Genomic DNA, 23,799 nt, shown 5'->3' on the forward strand with positions numbered 1-23,799 from the left:
ATGCAATCTTTGAATATTGTTGGCCAAAAGTAACCAGCGCGGAGAATTCTCTGTGCTATAGCATATCTGGATAGATGTCCACCACAATCACCTAAATGACATTCATTCAAAGCTTTCACGATATCCTCATGAGTGAGGCACCTACGTAAAATTGTATCGATACCACGACGATAAAGCATGTCACCAATGATCAAATAATTTTTGGCTTGGTATCAGATACATCGTTGTTGAGAGCGAGAGGTATCGGGCTGGAAAGCTTGGGTCTCGAGATAGAACAACATATCCCCATACCATGGATCACTTGACGAAATTAGAAATAGAGACTCATCCAAGATTGATGTTTTTGATTTTAAATCGTTGGAGGATGAGGGAAGATTAGAAAATAGTTCGGTAAATAAGAGAGATTTCTTTGACTTGGACTTAACGAATTCCAAATCAAATTCTTGCAATGTAAATATCCGCTTCGAATATTTGCCCCCCAATAATTGATGTGAAAAAATATATGTCATAGGGTTGCAATCAGATATAATTGTAGTTTTACATAGGAGGATATAGTGACGAAACCTCTGCACAGCTTGAACGGCTGCCAAAGCTAACTTTTCAACATAAGAATATTTCCTTTCTGTATCATTGAGATTACGGCTCAAATAATATACTGGATGTTCTATTCCATCCTCTTCTTGGACTAAAACCATTCTGATGGTTGTATCTACAGTGGCGAGATACAGGTAATAGTCTTGTTGATAGTTTGGGGCATACATTAATGATGCTCTAATCAGGGAATCTTTAAGAGCACTAAAGGAAGCTTGCGCAACCTGATCCCAATGGAAGGGTACCCCTTTCTTCAACAAATGAGTAAAACCTTTAGCCATTTCAACATAGTTTGGAATGAACCTCCTCAGAAAGTTTGCCTTCCCTTGAAGTTTCTGTAACTCTAATAAATTTGAAGGTGGAGGCAAGTCAAGTATTGCCTGAACCTTAGTTGGATCGAGTCGAATTCCATCTTTTGAGACCATGAATCCAAGCAATCGACCAGAGCCAACACAAAACACACACTTGTGTAGATTGAGCCTTATTTTGTAGTGTCGGCACTGCAAGAATATTTCTCTAAGATGCTGCGGGTGATCAATCCGCTTTTGTGAATGAGCAGGAAAGTCATCAAGACATGGTTGTACAATGTTCTTAATGTCATGGAAGGCATAGTTCATTGGCCTCTGAAATGTAGCCCCTGCATTCTTCAAACCAAAAGGTAACTGCCTATATGCGAATGTGCCCCACGGACAAATAAATGTAGTTTTTGGCTGATCCTCTAGGTGGATATTGATTTGATTGTAGCCGGAAAATCCATCCATGAATGAAAATATTTCACATCTGGAAGATTCGTCAATAATCTAGTCGATGAAGGGTGTAGGATAATTGTCTTTTGGACATGCTTTATTTACATCCCAATAATCAACACACACTCAAATTGTTCCTTGTTTTTTCATCACAGGAACAATATTTGATACCCAATTAGTAAGAGGTACAGGGTTTATGAAGCTAGCATGAAAAAGTTTTTCAACCTCTGTCTTAATAGCAGCAACTTTCTTTGGATGTACAGGTCGAAGCCACTGTCATACTAGTTTGACATCAGGGTACATTTTGATTTGATGTTCAACAATGCTTGAATCAATGCCTAGCATCTCCTCATAAGACCATGCAAATATATCTCTAAATTCATGAAACAGAGCACGGTAAATATCGAGTTCCAAAGGAGAACAAGATTTTCCGACATGAATGTTTTCTACAATGTTAGGCTTGGTCAAAATGTCTATAGAAATGGTTTCTTCTATGTTAGACAAATTACGCTCAGAATCTACTGAATCTATTCTAATAGAATTCGAAAAGAAATCTACAATTGAAGGGTGTACTAGCTCATCTGAATAATCTTCACTAGAATTTGGAAGATGGGAATGATGATGATAATCTTCCCATGGTTCTTCTCCTATCATCATTGATTGGATGATTCCTTCATCTATAGAATATATACAAGCAAAAGGATCCGAAGAAGTACTGTATTCAAGTGAACGATCTACCCATTCAATCGGCGAATGTGGATTCGTAAATGCTAACGGGTCTTCTCCGGGATTTCCATTAAACTTTGGAATATCGGAAGGCAACTTATGAGGAATTATTGGCCACCATGGTGCATATAAAATTGGATCATTGGTAAGCCGGTTCAAATCCGATAATTCTAAAGTTGCCACAAACAACAACTGTCGATTCAAATCAGATTGAGCATATCCAGGATAAGATGGAATTGCCTATGCCATAGGCCTTTTCATACCCACATAAGGCGGATATCCTTGATAGGGCGGTTGGACATAACCGGTATATGGATTAAAACCAGGTTGACCTTGCAATTTTCCATAACCGGGTTGGGCTTGGTACACAGGACCCTGATACGCTTGATATTGTCCTTGCCCAGGTTGAGCTTGAAAAGTAGGCCCATACTGAGGTTAGACATTTTGAAAAGGAGGTTGTTGATACTGTGGCTGCCAAGGTTGTTGGGATAACAGTTGTGAAGTCTGATATTGCCCCCCATTGCCAATTTGACTAGGCTGAGGATAAACTAAACCATTAGAAACTTGAGTCACTCCAGATAATGGCACACTAACCTAAGGTAATTGTACCCCAGAAGCAAGTGGTTGTTGCATAACAGCCTAAGAAGTTTGGGTTTGTTGACTCAAAACTTGCGGTTGCGAGGTAAAAAAACTAACTTGTGCAGGTTGAGATACAACAGGTTGAACTTGTGTCTAGGGTTCAATAGTTACGACAGGTACAGTTGAAATAATTGGCTCAATTTGCATAGGTTGTGTTGGATACACAAGCCTTGGTTATGGTGGCAAAGTTGGCTGCCATTGACAAACTTCCATTTTAGGTTGACCTAAATACGGCGAGACATAACCATAGGGTTGTCCTCCTTGATAGGGAGGATGCGGTGAATAGGCATATTGTTGACCATATGGTGGCATTCCACTGTTAAGAGGATATACGGGTCTTTGTTCATTGAATTGCCCAGTTTGATACTGGTATTGGTAAGAAGGATCAAACTATTGTCCTTGATAAGAAGAACCAGGTAAAATTCCTTATGATGACATGGGTGATGACCATGGCAAAGAAGAAACCCCTGAGTGAATTCCAAACATAGACTGGTAACCAGCTGGGATGGATGGCTGTCCATATAAATGTGACTCAAGTGTGGTAGAAAACATCAAAGAAGTAGCAACAAAGGATTCTACCACAGTTGCATCAGATGAAGCAGTCTGGGATGTTTGCAGTTTTTCTGCCATGGTTAGCTGACCCAAAAGTTGACCTAATGATTCAAGTGGTATTTCAGAGGCAATAATAAAACTTGGAACAATAGAATGAGGAGGATATTGAGAATAAAGAAACAAACCAGGTCCAAAATGATGTGGAGTCTCGGAGGTAGAATTTTCCTTAATTTCTTCCTCTACAACAATTAATCCAGGTGGAAGGATTTCACCATCAGGTTCGAAATAGACTTTTGGTGTTAAAGATGAAGTTTCAGGAACTACAGATGACTGAGGTATTTCAATAACAACTTCGGAATGTTCAAGGTCAAAGTCCAGATGTTCTGGCAAAATAACTTCAGTTTGAAGGGAAGGTTCGTGAACAACTTCTGGTTCAGAAATATCTTCAGTTTCAATTGCTATAGGTTTTGGATCGAATTCCAACTGAATTGGTTCAAGTTCTAAAGTAATTTCTGGTTGATTAACTTCAGGTTGTGGATCAAATTCAGTTACCTTTTCACTTGGTTCCATTATAGTGGCCTCAGGTAGTTGAGTAACTTCTTCTTGTGTAACAGATGTACCAGAAATAGTTGGAGTAACTGGAGGCTAAGTACTAGATAGGAAACTTTGGTAATTCAGATGAAGTACTAGAAACTCTTATGTACCAGACTCAGTTTGTGTTATGAAACCAACTCACGAAAAGATAGATCAACGCCTTAGAATTCAGACTCTTCGAGGGGGAAACCTCCTTGACATTACACAAATGAATGATTCCTTGATGATTCAAATGAAAAAACCTCCTTTCTATATATAGGAGTCTAAGGAGTCAAAATATAACGTAGCCGACCTATCAATAATAATATAAAGCCACAAAAATAACAATAGAGGGATTCCATGGAGCACAGTAATAACATATGGGGGCAATAGGGGCACAAAAATATTAATAAGGGATACAACTACAATAGTAATGGGGTAATCACTAGTATTATAGGGACCTAACATGCCCCTCTCCTTCAAAAAGGTGTTGTCCTCAACGCTTGAGTAGTTCTGGATGCTTCTGTATAAAATTTCATCCTCCCATGTGGAATCTTCAGCCGATAAGTTCTTTCACTTGATGAGATACTCCGAAATTGATCGATTTCGTAGCTATCGAGTTCTTGTTTCTGTCACTGCTTCCGGTTCCAATATAATTTTTCCTTCCTCATCAAGTTCTGGCAATATTGTTTGAAATGGGAGCTTGTTGCCTATAACCTTCTTTAAACATGAAACATGGAAAACTGGGTGCACTCGAGAAGATGCAGGAAGCTCCAATTTGTATGCCATCGTACCAATCTTTTGCAACACCTTGTACGGACCATAATACTTTGGTGATAATTTATTATCCTTCTTAGCTTGCTTGAGGGACATTTGTTTATATGGTTGTAGCCGTAGGAATACCCAATCACCTACATCAAAACTTCTTTCACTGCGATGTTGATCTGCCTGTTGTTTCATTCTATTCTGCGCCAACACGAGGTTATCCTTTAAGAGTTGGAGGACTTGTTGTTGATGCTCGATGTGATTTTCCACTGCTTGAACCTTAGAATTTTCTCTTAAATATGATGTGATGGATGGTGGCTAATATCCATAAAGTGCCATAAATGGGGTCATTTTTGTTGCTATATGGAAGGAAGTGTTATACCACCTTTCAGCCAGAGGCAACCATTTGACCCATTGTGTCTGTTTATCTGATACAAAACAATGAAGATATCCTTCCAAACATTTGTTTACTATCTCAGTTTTCCCATTAGATTGAGGATGATAAGATGAGCTATGAGCTAACTGAGTACCGAGACAACAAAATAATTCTGTCTAAAAATTTCCAGTGAAAATGGGATCTCTATCACTTACAATAATCTTTGGGTTTCCGTGTAGCTTTTGAATTGTTTCCATAAATACAGTAGAAACTGTACTGGCTTTAAATGGATGTGATAATGCACAAAAGTGTGCATACTTGGTAAGTCTGTCAACTACCACCATGATGACACTCTTTCCCTCAGAATTGGGTAAACCTGTTGTTATCACTCAGAACTATAGTTCATGTATATAAGGTTGTCCATAAGTTTCATATAAAGGTTTTAAGTCTTGTGAATAGGTTTATTGGTGTATGTCAATTTGAAATTTGAATTTCAAAAGGTATTGATGTGAATTCGTGTAAAGAAAAGATCATTAGATAAGCCTCCATCATTGTTAGTTAAAGCCTGTCATGTCATTAGTACTTTGCGCAGTTTCGCAGCGCATGTTTGATTGGTCAGTTTAGCTGCGAAATGATGTTTTCGTTTTTTCGCAGCGTTCTGTTTGTCAGCCATTTAGTAGCGCATCTTGTTAAGTTTGAACTGTCCGCGCTACGAAATCGGGGTTTCAGGGTTTTTTGTAGCGCTCTTTCTTTGAATGTCAAATCCGAGAGAGGTGAGTCATAGGTCCGGTCATGATTGTCAGTTTACGTCCTCTCCATGTCATGATAAACCATCATTCCACCATAAGGTCCAGAGTCATGCATTTGAGTGTCAGTTTAAGGGATTTTACAAGGAATGGTTATATCATAATGGGTTTTTCATAATGTGTAAACATGTTTGCTGTATGAGAAGCCCAAGTTCTTATTTAAAGGGACCATTGCAAGCGAGCCTGCACTCCAAAGTCGAAGTTTGTTTTTGCGCTACAAGCTACCATTAGTTCTCTGTGTGAAAATATTCAAAGCAAGATGGAAAAGAGGGAACACCGATCCGGTAAGTGTGTGAGGACAGAGCCGGAGGGGTTAGATGTTACTCTCAGGGATGAAGGTGTAGCAAGAGCCTTTCGAAATGCTGGTTGCTGGAGGTTTTGCGAAAAATTGAAGGGAGGACATGCAGAGGTAACGAAGGCTTTCGCATTAAATTTCACTGGACTGAATTCGAAGGTGTCAATGTTAGAGTTTCCTGTGTCTCCTGAAGTTATTTCCACTGTCACTGAAATTCCGAGAGGTGGCCAAGAATGGTTCAAAAACTTCAAGTTCGACATGAGTCCCTGTAAAGAGTTTTTGAAGGAACCTTATGTAGATGAAGATCTCACCAAAGCGGTGCCAAGGAGTTATATAAAAGAAAATTATGCCATGCTCCTCACATGCATTCAGAAATACCTGACATGCGAGGGTAGGTACAATAAAGTTTACTCCTACCACTTCAAACTTTTGTTACATTTCACAGGTAAGGTTTCAATAGACATACCTTTCTATTTGTTCAGGAGCATTAGCAAAATGTGTGATAAAATTCAGTTAAAGAAAGGTGGTTGTGAAACATCCCTGTTTCATCATGGTCTAGTAAAGTTGCTGGTGTTGGATAGTTTGCAAAAAATTGGTAGAGATTGGGATTCATTTGTGTTTATGGCTGGCTTCCCAAGCAAAACAGGCCTCACTCCATTGCCTGTGAGGGAAAGGGAAGAAAGGAGTGAAGAACCCACCATGGCTGAACTTAGAAGAGAAGTGACAGACCAAAAGAAGCCTAAAACTAAGTCAAGGAAATCAGAGAAGTCAGTGGCAACTAAGGAGACATCTAAAGTATCAGAAAAGGAAACTCCTAAGTCATCATCTAAGGAAACACCTCAGTCATCAAAGCAGAAGATTCAGAAAAAGAAGGATGAAGCTAAATCAAGTGAAGTTGAAAAAATTTCAAGGGTGAGAACCAGAGGTCAACTAAACAAGGAGAAAGGTAAGTCAGTTACTGTGGAAGAAAGTCCTATTTCAAAAGGTAGTTTAAATGACTTACTTGAAGCCATTGAACTAGAGCAAGATCAGCCAATACAAATTGAACCACTGGAATTTGAGCAAGATCATCCGGTGCAGCCAATGCATATTGACCTCACTCAGTCTTCACCTGAAAGTTCTAAAAAATCAAGGGCTTCTAAAAGGTTGAAATTTGAAGAGCCTAGTAAAGAATATGCTTTTAAGCCACGCAGACCAGTCACAAGAAGGCAAATCAAAGAAGTGGAGAAAGCACAGAAAGAGAAGGCACCTTTAGAAGTGCCTAGGACAGAGGTACTTGAGGCTTTGACCAGAACAGTTCAAGCAGCCAAAAGTAAGAACAAGGGTAATAAGGTTATCATCAGTCAAAGTGGAAATGTTATTGCTATCAAGAAACAAGCTGGAGCAACAAAAGAAGAAATACCTCAGATTATAAATGTTTCTAAGGAAAGGGCAGTAAGATATGCAAATTATAAAAAGGCTGTAATGAAAGGCAGAACAAGTTTGTTGAGCCAAACTGACTCAGTGTCTGATGCATATGTTTGGACGGTGCCAGCTCTGAAGCAGGCAAAAATCATGAAACAGATGAATACAAGCTTAAGAGCAGAAAATAAGGTTTTAAAGGAAGAAGTCAGCAGTTTAAAAAGGAAGCTAGGCAAACTAGCTAATTAATCTAAGGGGAAGTTTGCCTTCCAAGTTTTGGTAAATTTTGGTTGTCATCGTTTTGAAACTTTTTGAAACTTTTTGAAGTCCTTACACCTGTGTAAAATAGCTGAAGAAATCACAGAGTTAAGTCATTGTTGCTTTAAGGTTCATATGCTTAGTTTTGATTACCTACAGCAGTTTCGTAGCGCGCTACGAAACTGCTGTAGATGACTGTTTATGTGAAAAATTTGAGATTGAATGCTGAGGTCAGCGAATCTTAAAGAGATGACTCGAGGCTAGCATGGAGATTATATAAAGCCATTCAGATGTTTAAAAAGGTGACAGGTGTGAGTATTTAAGGAAAAGGTGAAATTTTGTCTTTTGTTAAAGTTTTCACTTTATATCTGAATTTTTAGGGTTCTGGTAGGGTTGCTGAGATGTTGAGTGGTACACCTGTTCAGTTTATGAGATGGCCAGATCATAAGGTTTCTTCCATCATATGTGACTATTAGAGGATTAAATGGCTTGAAGCATAATCTTAAATGCATGAACACTAATGGGAGGCAGAGACCGTGGACATAGGGCATAGATTCTTATCAGTTGATGAATCATCCACATATCAGGCATCCGAAGCTGCTCATTCAGTGAATGTTCTTCCAGCTTGGCTTGGCTATTATTGAAGTGCTACAGGTGTCAAATTTCAAGAACGCATCAATGCACACGAGGAGATAGACTTGAAGTCTCAATGGTAATGGAACCCTCTGTTTTCGCAGCACAATACCTTTGTAATTAATTAGTTTGTTTAAGATATAGATAAGATAATTAATGATAGGATTCCGAGCTCCCTTCATGCTTGTTGAGGAGTCTCAGGTAGTAGTATTTTGGTTTGCTATATATAGAAATGACTCTGATGTAAAAAAGGTTGGACATTTTATACAAAAACAGAGTTATTTGGGCCATTGTAAGACTTGTTACAGTAATAGTAAAACAGTGTTGATTTCTTCTCAAGATTCTCGATGGATTATTGTGTTCAAATATAATGGTGGTGTTTTATATTATATGTTCTTTTACAGCCTTGTTGTAACACAATCACTCAGAATTCATATCTTATGCTCTGACTTCCTGTGTGTTTGGCAAGCTGTGGTTTTTATGGAGTGTGTTTGAACATTTAATGCAAAGAGCCTTGACTTCCATGAAATGACTATGTTTTTCTTGTTTACTTAGTGTATGAGACTCCATAGCCCAATGAGGACCAGTTTGATATGTATCCAACCAGCTTTTGTTTTCATGAATAAGTAAAGAGTTAGCCATCTGTTGTAGTGAAGGATTTTTATCAAGAGTTTGTGAGAGAGCCCTCTCTGATCAAAGAGGCTAATCTTTGATCTAAAGTCTGGTTGAAAGAGTTACATGAAATCTTGCTTGGTTGCAGCCCTCAGTAGTGATTTTGTGATAACACCTGTGATAAAATCCATTGAAACCTCCTCCCAACATTGGCTTGGAATGGATAAAGGTTGTAATAGACCCGGGGTCTTAATTGTTTCAACTTTATTTTGTTGGCAAACCAAACATTCTGCCACAAACTTTTGAATATCTGATTTAAGGCCATCCCAAAAAAATTCCTTCTTAACCCTGTGGTAAGTTTTTAAAAATCCTGAGTGCCCTCCTAAGGGAGAAGTGTGCAATTCCATAAGAATCTTTTGTTTGAGTTGGGAATTCTTACAGAGGTATAAGCGATGTTTGTACCATAACGAATCATTTTTCCAGCTAAATGTATCAGATGTACTGGAATCTTGTTATAACTTTTGAATAAGTGCCCACACTTCTTCATCATTCTTCCATTCCTCCCTTGCTTCATTTATCCAATCTGGTTGGATAATAGAAATGGTGCACAACAATGCTTCCACATCCTCATCATTTCTTGAGAGTGCATCTGCCACCACATTTTGCTTCCCTTTTTTGTAGATGATTTCAAAGTCATAACCCAACATCTTTGTGACCCACTTTTGTTTCTCTGCAGATGATAATCTTTGTTCTAAAAAGTATTTAAGGCTATCATGATCCATTTTTACCTTGAAGTGTCTTCCCATTAGGTAGGGTCGCCGTTTCTTAATTGCATGTAGTATTGCCAACATTTCTTTCTCATAAATAGCTTTGTGTAAAAACTTTCCCTTGATTGGATGACTTTCAAAAGCAATGGGTCTTTCATCTTGCATTAAAACAGCACCAATTCCATTTCCTGAAGCATCACATTCCACAATAAAGGTTTTTGTGAAGTCCGGTGTAGCTAAGACTGGTGCTTGGCACATTGCCTCTTTAAGATGTTCGAAGGCCTTTGTTGCTTCTGGAGTCCATGAAAATGCATCTTTCTTCAATAATGTTGTTAGAGGTGCTGCTATTCTCCCATAATTCTTAACAAACTTGAGATAATACCCTGTCAACCCAAGAAATCCTCGCAGATGCTTTATGGATGTGGGAATTTTCCATTCCTTAATGGATTTTATTTTGCTAGGGTCTACCTTAACTCCTTCATGAGATACAATATGACCTAGATATTCCACCTCTTTTACTCCAAAGAAACATTTGGATCTTTTTGCATATAATTGTTTCTCCTCCAATAGTTGTAGTACCCTGTCAACATGTTCAACATGATCCTTCCACGACTTTTCGTAGATTAGTATATCATCAAAAAATACTAACACAAACTTTCTAAGGAAGGGTTTGAAAATGGAACTCATCAAACCTTGAAATGTAGAAGGTGCATTGGTAAGTCCAAAAGGCATGACCAAAAATTCGTAATGACCCTCATGAGTTCTAAATGTTTTTTTCGGAATGTCTTTAGTCTTCATTATGATTTGATGATATCCTGAACGAAGATCCAACTTGGTGAAGTAAATTGGTCCATGCAATTCATCCAGTAATTCATCAATCACAGGAATGGGAAAATTATCTTTAATAGTGAGCTTGTTGAGCTCCCTATAATCCAGACACATGCGCCATGATCCATCCTTCTTGTGCACCAATACTATTGGAGCAAAGAAAGAACTTTTACTAGGTTGAATTATACTAGCCTCTAGCATTTCTGCAACCATACGTTCAATTTCACTCTTTTGGGCATAAGGATATCTGTACGGCCTGATGTTTGGAGGAACACTTCCTGGAATCATATGAATAGCATGATCATGATCATGAATAGGTGGGAGACCTTTGGGAGTCTCAAATACCTTGGAATGATTGTCCAAGACTTTTTCGAGATCTGGAGAAATAGATGATTGTGATGTGGAAACATCTAGCGAACATAATTGTGCAATTACACCTCTTTGTTCCTTTTTTAGAAGCTTTGTCATACCGTTGGAGCTGATTATCTTTCCCGGTTTCCTTACAATACCCCTTAATTCAACTTCCTTTCCTTTCACATAAAATTTCATGAAAAGTTCTTGAAAATTAAAAGCTATTGTACCCAAGGATTGTAGCCATTGGAATCCTAGTACAACATCAACACCTCCCATTGGAATGGAAAGCATTGGGCTAGTCAATACATATTCTCCCATGGATAGCTTGATATTATGGCACTTTGTAGAGCAATTTATTGTTCCTCCATTTGCAACCATCACTCGACACTCTGGTGTTGGATATAGGAAGCAATTCAATTCTTTTGCTACCTTACAATGAATAAAATTGTGGGTACTTCCTGAATCAATCAACACTATTACCTTTTTCTTCTTGATTTGTCCTTCTATCTTGATGGTATAAGTAGTAATTCCAGCCAATGCATTACAAGATATGGTCAGATTCATTTCTTCTTTATCTAGAATTTTTTCCTAGAGTATATCCTCTTCTTTTGACGTTTCTTGCTCCTTTTCTTCTTACTATTCACAATCTATGTAGAATAATTTCTTCTCAGCACACTTATGACCTTTAGTGTATTTTCTATCACAACTGTAACAAAGCCCTTTTGCTCTTTTCTCTTCCAATTGTTGTGGTGTCAACCTTATAGGTTGTGGAAGACTAGGGGCAACAAAACTTCCATCTTTATAGTTGTGAGTGGTATGCTTCCTGGTTGCCATAATTTTGCTTTCCATTTTTCTTGCTAACCTTAATGCCTTCTCTAATGAATCAGGTTCCCAAAGGCGAACATCATGTTGGATGTTATCCTTTAAAGTCCCTATGAACACATCAATCCTCTGCTCCTCTGGAATATTTTTTACCCTTATGTTCAATTTTTGGAACTCCTCAATGTGCTCCATTATTGAACCCTTTTGTTTGAGACTTATCAATTGGCTAAAAAAAGTGTTGCTTTTTGTATCCTCATAATGTGCTGTCAATTCTTCCGTAAAAATTGCCCAAGTGATAATTTGTTTACGAGAGCAAATCCATTGATACCATACAAACTGATTTGGTTCCAAATATAAAGTTGCAATATGTACCTTTTGTGTGTTTTGCACATTATTGAGATCGAAAAATTGCTCCATCTGTAATATCCATGTCGCGAGATTCTTGCCATCAAACTTCCTCATATCGATTTTTGGAATATGGTGGGTCTTCGATCCAACATTATAGTTTGTGAAATCATGATTAACATTTCTTTTGTACGCATCATGAGTTTCCTTTACTACCCTTTCACAATTAGTAAGTATTTCTCGTAGAAAATTTGTCAAATCTTCCTTCAGATCTATCTTCAAATCGTCAATCTTAGCTTTCACACCCTTTATCTTAGATTCTATGCCATTTATCTTAGCTTCTGTTAGCTTTTTTGAGAGTGAAATTTGTTGCACTTGGTCTTGTAATTTTGATATATCATGTATCATTTCCTCCTCTTCTTCATGAGTCATGCTAGAGCTTTCAGGTTGCTTACTAGGTGTTTGCATTTTCTTTCCTCGGGGCATCAGTTACCGATAATAATTCTCTACTATGCCCTTTGAATTCTTTCAAAATATTTTTTCAAACCAAGCTTAAGAAAAAAATTAAAAAAATGTACACACCTTTTTTCACTTTGTAGGAGCTCGATATTGCCTCTGATGTATCTCTGTAATTTCAAATCATCCAGTTCTGAAATTGCATCCTGCAATAGCCCTCTATGTCCTCTTTCCAATTCCACCAGTCTGATTTCAATTGGATTCTCCAAAGAAGAGTTATGCCAAATCTCCCACAGTGACCTGATTATAGACTAGTTTAGTAGAGTGAAATTGTACGACGTGCCACGTGTCCCTGTTTCGACCTTTGGCTCTGAAAAATATATACAAGAAACTATAGTTTGTCCTCTTTCTGTACCTTCTTACAAATTTTCAATCCGATGTCCAGAGAGAAAGTTATGACGATTTTCCCCAGGTCACCTGTTTGGAATGTAATTCAAGAGTCTGCAAAAAGACCAACTTCCTCAGATCATATCTCCGCAACTGTAGCGCGAAAAGCTCTGAAATCCGGATCCGAGCTTCAACGCGATCTCATCTCAAATGGTTTTTTTTAGCTTTTGAAACGTCACAAAAAAAAAGTTATAGCGAATATTCGACGATGACCTGTTTGGAGCAGCGAAACCCTAGAATCCAAAGCTCTGATACCAAATGTTATGAAACCAGCTCACAAAAAGATAGAAAAGATAGATCAACGCTTTAGAATTCAGCCTCTTCGAGGGGGAAACCTCCTTTACATTACACAAATGAATGATTCCTTGATGATTCAAATGACAAAACCTCCTTTCTATATATAGGAGTCTAAGGAGTCACAATATAGCCCAGCCGACCTATCAATAATAATATAAAGCCACAAAAATAACAATAGAGGGATTCTATGGAGCACAGTAATAACAATATGGGGCAATAGGGGCACAACAATATTAATAAGGGATACAACTACAATAGTAATGGGGTAATCACTAGTATTATAGGTACCTAACAGTTTGACGAGTCCGCCTTGACCGAATAGGAGTCACTTTCGGTGGTAAGGGTAGTTTGCTTGTAACTCTCCTCGAACGACAGAGTGGAGGTTGATTTTCCTCCATAATTGTTGATTGTTTCTATCAACCTAAACTCAACTAAGGAATAAGGATGTTATTTGCAGTCAATTAATTTTTACGACATTGCAACACAACTTTGCTTTCTCATATTTAAAGAGTCGAGAAAAAACAAAATATGACTCTAGTTGCTTTCGATGTTTAATGAGCTTGAAAGGACAAGTGCTCAGATGATCCTTTTCTTTTAAGGAGTCGAAAAGGAACGATGGTGACTGCTCTGGAGATTATAGACAAGAGGGTTTACCAAACAAATCGCAAAACTGCAATATACACCTTGGTGATAAATGAAGGAGAAATTACCAAGGATTTAACATACGACAGTCAATCTTCTCGAATGTTGTGTTTGGTGCATTGCGATCGATAAGGCGGTAGACTCAGCTTCCTAGGGATATAGGATTTCAACCTATTAGAGTTTCCCACTATATACTCGATGGTACAGGGAGCACAAGTCCGTACTAGCACTTATCGAATCAGAGAGGAGGAATCACCTAACCTCAGTGAAAACAACAACCACTAGGTTTAAAGACACTGGAACACGTCTCTAGCCTAGACCTCTAGATGTTTTCATTAAGTTCCAATGCGTTATTAGATTAATTGATGTAAATTTTAGGTTGATATTGCTTAAAATTTGCCTTTGAGGGTTCACCACGAGATGTTTTTCGAAATTCCTAAGAATGCAACTAGAATGAGAAGCACTCTTTCCATTTATTTTCAGCAATGAAAATCCTAGCTACGAGGGATAGAGCATACACGTACTTTTTGAACAAACAACAAAGAGCACAAAATAATGCAATTCCCTAAACCATTCCTTTTGAACACACAAACTCACTCTAAAATGAAAATTGCGTGTATTTCTTTTCAGTTTCTGTTAATTTGATTGATGCAATAAGAAAAACTAATGCACAAATGATTCAGAACTCTTTTCATGAAAAATGACGATTTATGACAATTTCTTTTAAAGGGAAAGTAAGACTATATCACACTTTCGATTTTAAAGAAATGAAGATTTTCGACACTTTAAATGAAAATACAAATCAAACGCACAAAGAGATCAATCAATTATTTATGAAGGAAGACTTTACGCCACTTCATTCCCGACAAAACAATCGATCAAAACTACCTTTCAACAGTGGATTGCAAATGATAATAAATACATAAAAAAATCCAACAATCTAGTCTAAATTGGGTCGAATAAGGAGATAAAAATTGTCTTCAGAGATAAAACTTCATTTACATTCAACAAGCAATTCAAACTTCTAAAAATTGACAAAAGTTTTTAGTTCCTAGATGGGAAAACTGACCATAAAGGGATTAGCGCAGGTGGCAATTAGAGACAGTGTGCTAAATCACACAAGTCCTATGCGAGAACTGCACTGCAGCGCACTGTGTCAGTCACAGAAGTGCCCTAATTACTGAAGGCAATTTTATGCTTAATTTTGATTCAATTTTCAGTGAATTTAGACTTGAATTCCATAAATGAGAGGAAGTACAGTATGTAAAAATGCTTTAAGAGATCGATAAGCTATTAAAAGGGATAGGATCGCTCCCCAGTGGATTTGCCAATTTGTTTTGGGCAAATTTAGTGTTTTATCAAACGTCTAACCCTCTAGACTTAGTAGCTAGTCTAGAAAAAATAGTCAAAGTAATTCGCTACCTTTCCTTTAATCAACAGATAAGAGAGGTAAGAAGGGAAACCAACCTGTAGCTTTCGCTTGCTCCCTCTCTCCCTTGACCAATTCTGCCGCTCCTTTCTGTACTTAACTCGCTTGGAAAGTACCTGCACACAAGTCGAGACAGAAACCCATCAAAGCATACAATAAAGATTTGTTAATTAAACATATCATAGAGTCCAGAGTACGATATACATAATATAAGAACATGAATGGAAAAAGATTTGAATTCTTTATTGATAAAAGGAAAGATTACAACCCATGAATGTTCATGCTTGATTCAGTGTCTTCCTTCCAGTTTTGATCCCTTCTCTCCTCATGAAGCAACAATTCGACATCATTACAATAATCTTACTAATCTCAATCAAACATCATCTCCTTAGCTCAAGAAATTCCAACCTAGACCAACCTTTGAATGCTTGGTCAATTTATAGCTGAATGGAGGAGGTTAAGCCATTAATGGCCTTCATGAATGCTTTGCCAAAATTGGGAAGTGGTTCCATGGAGGAAGGGATAATGGATTGAGGTTCATTCATCCTCTTCCTCATCCAAATGCGAGCTCAACCAACCTGGAAACTTCCAGAAGTATCCATTGGATGAGGAATCCAATGGATTCATTTAAAAAATTCGATGAATCTCGCTCAGCGCAGGTGAAACAAAGGCTAAGTGCACTGCAGCGCACCCAGTCAGTGCAGTTTCTGCATTGCAATGTAGCCTGATAGAAGGCTACCTACGCTGATCTCCTTAGGGACACTTTTTGGATGAATGGTGTCATGGAAACTCTTGGGAGGCAAGCATGATGTAGGTTGACCTCATTAGGGAATGAAAACAACTGAATTAGGGCTTGATGGACCCTAATAATACGGATCTGGAAGTTGGGATTGATGTGCCGAAATTGACTTGTAACATGTCCCAAGGGAAATTGTGACAAATCAAGGTACTCAATTCACATACAAGTGTATGTAGAAAATTATATAGCAATACAAAATCAAACATCAAAAGTCTACTCCATATCATCCACAAGCTAATGGGCAAGTGGAATCCACCAATAAAGTACTTGAAGCAATCCTGACCAAGACTATATACTTGCATAAAAGATATTGGCTAGAAAGGATTTTGAAAGCACTTTGGCAATATCGTATCACATGGAGAAACACTATAGGACACACTCCCTATGAGCTTGTCTATGGGAATCAAGTCTTTCTTCCAATTGAATTTCAAGTGGAGATTTTTAGAACAACAAAAAAGTTGGAGCTTGACCTATATTAGGCTCAAAAACAAAGGTTGGCACAATTGAACGAGCTAGATGAGATCTAACACGATGCTATCCAAAGAACCAACATTTTCCAACAACAAAGATTGAGATGGCATGATAAATTCACCAAAGTCAAGAACTTCAAGGTAGGTGTCTGGGATCTTATTTTTTACTCTAAATTCAAGTTTTCAAGGAAAATTTCAAATTCACTAGCTTGGTCCCTATGAGATAGATATTGTCCTTGATAATGGAGTAGTTAGAATCAGTTCTATTGATGAAGAAAATATCACTTTCCTTGTTAATGGGCATAGATTAAAGCTATATCATAAGCCCTTGACGTGGGAGGAGTTTGTCAAATATTTTCAAACTTAATTTTGATTTTAAATTGGTTGAAAAAGGAGATTCTTCTCCTCATCCTCCATCTAGATTGTAATATATTTATTTAAATTGAAAAAAAAAAGAGAAAAAGAAAAAGAGGAAAATATAAAAATAATAAATAAAGACATGAAAACCAACATTGTTGGCATATCTATACATAAAATATTAACTGAATTCCAAGAATTCTTGGTGGTTGAGATTTTCACAAACCCTTGTCTTGTACCATTTCCTTTTTGTCCGTCCTTTTTCTTTTAATAAATTTTTTCAAGTTTAATAAAGTCTTTGAGACCTGGTTTTTCTCCAAGCATTCTCAAAAGTCATTAGACCAATAAGGATCATCTATAGCAACATCAAAGTTTTTAAGCAAAATTATGAGGTGCAACAAAGTAACTACATAATTTTCAAATTTCCATAGCTCCATTCAAATTCTGCAGATAGTCATAGACCTGCAAACATTATTCAACTAATAAGCATCCAAAAGATATCACAAAACTGTAAAATGACAAATGGATACAAAAAGAGGTATGTACAAAGGATATTAGGTTAATTTTCATTTAAAAAAATATAGATTTATGGGCTTTCATAATAATTTTGATACACCTTCTTTTGAAGTTATGACCATGTACTATAATCTTGACAACACTTGTCATTTGATTCTTCTTATCATAACCAAATTCACTAGGATAAACTCCTTCCACTGCATTTGGATGATTCGAAAATATCTCAAAGGTCCTATAAAATGGATCAAACGAATTTGTGGGAAATCATTAGTAAAAGAGGAGTTCCATTCGTACTCAATTGATTGTCTATTTTACTCATACCATATCTCCATCAATCCCATTCTCCGACACTATATCCATCTTCAACCGTCCCTGGCAAGAAAGAGGAAATTCAAGGGTTCAAATTTTCTACCACCATGGGAGTTATTGTCAGGTTTGAGCCACATGGAGAAAATTTTCTCAATGTTGACCTGCGAGTTAGAGACTAGTTGTAGCAAGTGGGACAAATTCACTTCTTTGAAAAATTCAATGACCATGAAGTGGAGGTCACAAGAGATTTTTCTAGAGAGTTTGATGGTGTAGAGGCTGAAATAGGAGACATAAGGCTTAAATATCTGAATCATTCATAACAGAGGTGACAATACTTCCTCGAGATGGAGAAAGACAGTTTAAGAGTCAAAGACTTATGGATGAATACTGGAAGAACTTCTTGCACAATCCACACATTGATACTTCAATATTTAAGAAAGGAGTTCCAGTCATGTATCTAAAAACGAAATGGAGGAATTTACTATTAGTACTCCAAAAATTCCTCGCATATGAAGGTAGGTTAGAGACTCTACTCTTTTACCATGCAAGGTTGCTTATGCATTTTTTTAAAGGAAAGTAATTGAATTTGACTTATTACTTGATGGGGAGCTTGAAGAAATGGCCTTCAATATACAAAGAAACTCTAGGAATATTTAAACAACTTTGTATTACCATGGTTTGATAAATATTCTTGTTGATGTTCACTTGAATTCTGCTGGTGACAACTGGCAATATTTTCTAGTTAGAAACCATTTTGTAGAAATTTCATAGGAGGAGGAATCACCAAAAACTAAGAAAATATGATGAAGGACATCTTGAAACCCTAACCCTAAGACTACCATATAAGAAGAAGAGGGTTTGATAGGAAATGAAGTAGAACAAATGGACATTTCACTAGAAGAAAAAAAAGAGGTTAGAAGAAAGAAATCCAATGAGAATGAACAAGAACTGGAGATGACAAAGAAGACAAAAGAAATTGAAGAAAATGAAGGAAAGATACAATTGAAGGGCAACAAAAGAAGGACTACACAAGAAGTGTTAGAGCTAGAGCAAAAGTTAAGAAGAAGCAAATGAATTTCCAAGCACTCACAAGAGCCAACACAACAATATCCTCCATAAATTTTTAATCTTGAAGAGGAAGATGATGTTACCATAGGAGAAAAGACAAAATTATCATACCATAGTCCATTAAGGAAAACTCCCAAAATTGATCCAACCCAACAAGAATTCTATAAGTATTTGAAGACCTTGGAGCAAAGAGCACATAAAAATGTAAATCTCATGAAGAAACTCACTTCCATGAAGAAATTTCATAAGATGATGTTCCTATAGTTGATCCAGTGACTCATACAACTACTTCTCAAGGGGAACAAGAAACTATTGACACTTTCAAGCAATGGGGCTAGGGGAGCACTGTGTAAATCAATTTCTGCACTGTATAAAAATGAAATTGTATGCCTTAAATAAGGAAGAAAGTAGAAAACATCCATCATGCATAGCAATTCCTCCCTCTCTCTGAAAAATTAGCATGTCCTCATGCGATGCTAGAAAACAAATAGAGGTGGTTGCTACCAGCTATTGAATTCTACGTGGAGTTGCTTTGCCTTGGTGATGCAGAAAGAATTCCAAATGTCTTTGCTTGGAGAACTGACATACTTTCTTGGATTGCAAATCCAAGAAAATGAAGGCGGTATCTTCTTGTCTCAAACCAAGTACCTCAAGCAGATTCTGAAGAAGTATGGCATGGAAGATTCGAAACCAGTATGTACTCCTATGGTTACATGATGCAGTCTTAGTGAAAAGGATGAATCAGCAGCAGTACATCAACCAACCTATAGATCTATGATTGGAAGTCTACTTTATTTGATAGGTACCTGAAAGATCGCTCTAGATGTGGACTACTGCTACTTCTTACAGATGTTGATTATTAATCTGTGTATCGGAATCAATCTAGAGCGATCTAATTTTATTCAAATTGTAAAGCGATATATGCTTGATTCATAACACACTAACTAAATTGTGTGTATCGGAACCAGATATATGCTTTGCAGTGAACACACTTAGCCAGTCCATGGTTGAGCCCAGGAGGGTGCATTGGGTAGCTGAAAAGCACATTCTTCGCTACGTGCAGGGGACTGTTGATTATGGTTTGGACTATAGGCAGGGAGATGGAGTGAGGTTGGCAAGTTACATAGATTTAGATTGGGCAGGGTGTGCTTCTAACAACAAAAACACTCCTAGGTGTTGCTTAAAATTAGGTTCGGCAGTTGTGTCGTTGTTTAGTTGAAAGCAAAATTCAGTTGCTTTGAGCTCTTCTGAGGTTGAGTATATGGCTACTAGCCAGGCTAGTTGTGATGCTTTAATTTCTGTTATATTGGAAATTACGATTAATAGATATACAAATTATGCAATTCATCTCTATCTTCTGTTATATTGGAAATTATGCAGCCTGCATACTTGTAAAGGACTGCACCAGTACATTGTAAAAGAAGTTTCTAATTAAAAGAAGATAGAGATGAATTGCAGCAAGTGGTTTTCACCCACATTGGGTTTCCACGTTATATCTTGTGTTCTTGTGTGTGATTGTCTTCTGCTCTGTTTTACTGTTTTTGTTTACTGGTTATTTGATTCTGATACACAGATTAATAATCAACATCTGTAAGAAGTAGCAGTAGTCCACATCTAGAGCGATCTTTTGACTTTGATATTAGGTAATTTTACGAGTAGGTACATCCAATCCAGCATCATGGATTGGCACCCTGCACTTAGACTTTTGTTGTAAAGCGCAAATACGTTGTAATGATTTCACAGTTTGATGATTAATAAATAAAAGAGTTGTTGTTCCTCTCCATTCTCTGAAGTAACTAAGCTGTGTATGCTAGCAACTAGGGCTCGGCTTTCGGTGGAACTCACTGCTTCATCTGTATTATATGATTTCAATTATCGCAAGTGTGCTAGTGTGATCATATCACTGCCTTCTTATACAGTAGTCCACGCTTCCAGCCACTTGTGCACATTAAACTTCTTTCATTCCACCACTTGTGCTCTTCCTGTCATCCACGCTTCCAACCCAATCTGCATCTGTATAAGCATGAAGAGTGAGATATATATTTCTAGGATACCATAAGCCATAGTTTTGAGTTCCTTGAAGATACTTGGAAATTCTCTTCACTGCTTAAAGATGAGTTTCCTTTGGATTTGCCTGAAATATTCCAACTATTCCCACTACATGAATGATGTTTGGTCAGGTACCTATCAAGTCTTTGTGGACTTGTATTAATTAGAAACTTCTTTTACAATGTACTGGTGCAGTCCTTTACCAGTATGCAGGCTGCATAATTTCCAATATAACAGAAGATAGAGATGAATTGCAGCAAGTGGTTTTCACCCACATTGGGTTTCCACGTTATATCTTGTGTTCTTGTGTGTGATTGTCTTCTGCTCTGTTTTACTGTTTTTGTTTACTGGTTATTTGATTCTGATACACAGATTAATAATCAACATCTGTAAGAAGTAGCAGTAGTCCACATCTAGAGCGATCTTTTGACTTTGAGTATTAGGGCTAAAGAAGTTACCTACATGTAACTTCTTTCTTCCCTTACATGTACCTACTCGTCCTTGGGAAAGCATTTCCATGGACTTTGTGGGCAGTTTACCGACAACCAGGAAGGGAAATGACTCATGTTCGTGGTAGTTGACAGGTTCAGCAAGATGTGTTAGTCTATAGGATGGATAAGCTATGTGTTCCTAAAGGTGAGCGATTGCAGTTGATCAACAAGGCTCACACCTCCAAGGTTGCAGGAAACTTTGGTGTAGGGAAGACCATGGCTAACTTGCAGAGGTATGTGTATTGGCCCAAGATGCAAGAGCAAGTAGTTAGGTTCCTAAGAAAAAACAAAAATCTCAAAGCAAACAACAAAGTGATTTAGAAATAAGGTCAAAGGGCTACAAGCAAAAATTCTCATGAGAAAACCCAGATGGTTTGTTAATGTGAAAAAAAAGGCATTCCAAGCAATATGGATGTACTGATTCAGGCTTCAGAAGCAACACAATAACAAGGATATTTCTTCAATTTTTAGTTTGTTCATGAGAACATGCAACATCCTCAACATAGGGGAGTGTTGGATCCTCAATTTTGACATCCTTTCTCCTTCTTTTCATCCATCCTATACTTTTTTTGATATATTTACAGGTCATAAAGGTCATTTGGGACATCTTCAAGCATAACAAAAGGTATCAAATAATTGTAGCCCATAATCTAGACTTTCTTTGTGAAAATAACTGAAATATCACTTTGGCTATCGAATTGTGTCATGTTAGGAGCTAATTACAATTTCTATAGCTCAATATGTGGTTATACAAGATGAAAATACTTTCAAGGTGAATAAAAGACATGAGCAGATGCAGAATGTCAAAAACATGGACACCCACCTATTGTTCCTATCAAAAGATCATCAGGGGCAAGAATTTGTTTGGTCAAAGTACAGGTCAAAGCTGCTCTGTTTATGTGTGCAGGTTTTAGGAAATCAATTTTGACACCAAGAAAACGTGGAAAATATGGCATCAAGCAAGTGAGTATCTTCATTTGAATAAGTTTATATGTAGATAAATATGATTTGCATGATTTTCTATGATAGATAAAATCTTGCAAGATCAATTACTTAAGCGAATTCAAACACTGTGTGGAAATTCCAAAACTTTCCTTTTGGCATCAATTTCTTTAGTTGTTAAATTAGAAAGCATAAAATTGCCTTGATTTGTTAGTTGAAGTAGTACAGAATAGAAAGGTTTTGAATCACTTTAAATTTGTATTTTCAAACTCAGTTTCAACAATACAAGTACTTTGTTCTAGACTCCAATGTGATTGTGTAGTTGATTGATTTTATTTGAGTTCGTTCTTCCTTGTGCTCAATAAGAGGGCCTCTTGGAGATTCGTAAGATAGAGTAGTTGTTTTATTTTGATTTGTTTAATTTTCATTCTTCTGCAGCTAGTTTCATGATTTTATCATTAGTCATTATTGTTGATTCCATTATTCACTTATTGTTGATTCCATTGTCACAGGTCGAGCACTCTATAAAATCAAAACACCAAAAATATTTCCTTTATACAATCTTTAGTTAGATTTTCATCTTAGTATCATATTTATTAATGATCAAGACTGGTTGCACACACTAGTAATCTGTCAAGGCTTATAGTTGAATTCATTCCTTTAATTTGAAGTTTTAGAATGGGTTTGAATTTAATAAAAAGTGGTTTTTAATTCAATCCAATAGAATAGTTTCAATTATGTTCATAGATTAGTTTCAATTCAGTTCAATCGATTAAATTTCAATTCTTCTAGTATAATATTTTTCATTTCGATTCAATAGCATAAATTTCCATTTTGTCATTTCCAATTCTTGTTTTTAGAGTAGATTTATTTTAAAGTCATTTTGATTTGACAAGCCTTATATGAAGAACATGTGTGTCTCTTTAATGAGAATTGAACTTGAATTAGTCTAAATTTCCTTACATTTAATTTTGATAAATTAGAATTCAATTTCATAATAAAAAATAGAACTCCTAGCATATATAGTGCACATACACTTTGCAAGTACACAAACCTTGGTTTCAAAATTTAATGACATAATTTAACTATCAATTAAATTACGCAACACTAATCTACAATCATTGTTTCATGAGTGGATTAATAACACGACTTGATATAAGGTAACTTATCAAATTTGTTTCATTAGTATTTAAATAAGTTATTGTCAAGCACACCAAGCATATAAAACATTTTGGTGAATGATAATGGTAGTAGCGGTTTCATGCTTCAAATTATAGACTAAAGATATATCTAATGAGCCATAAGGGGAGGGGGAAAATCCCTAGTCTGACTTGACGAATGTTGCACCTTTGATAAAAGAGAACATGATGAGATGAGCAAATATTTCTAAAAGTGAACAACAATAATTACTAGGTGATGGATAAACTACTATGGATTA

Source organism: Pinus tabuliformis, chromosome 3_2 (assembly GCF_031772625.1).
Source record: "Pinus tabuliformis cultivar Carrire ecotype Pingquan chromosome 3_2, CPIR1, whole genome shotgun sequence".
Classification (NCBI taxonomy): Eukaryota; Viridiplantae; Streptophyta; class Pinopsida; order Pinales; family Pinaceae; genus Pinus; species Pinus tabuliformis.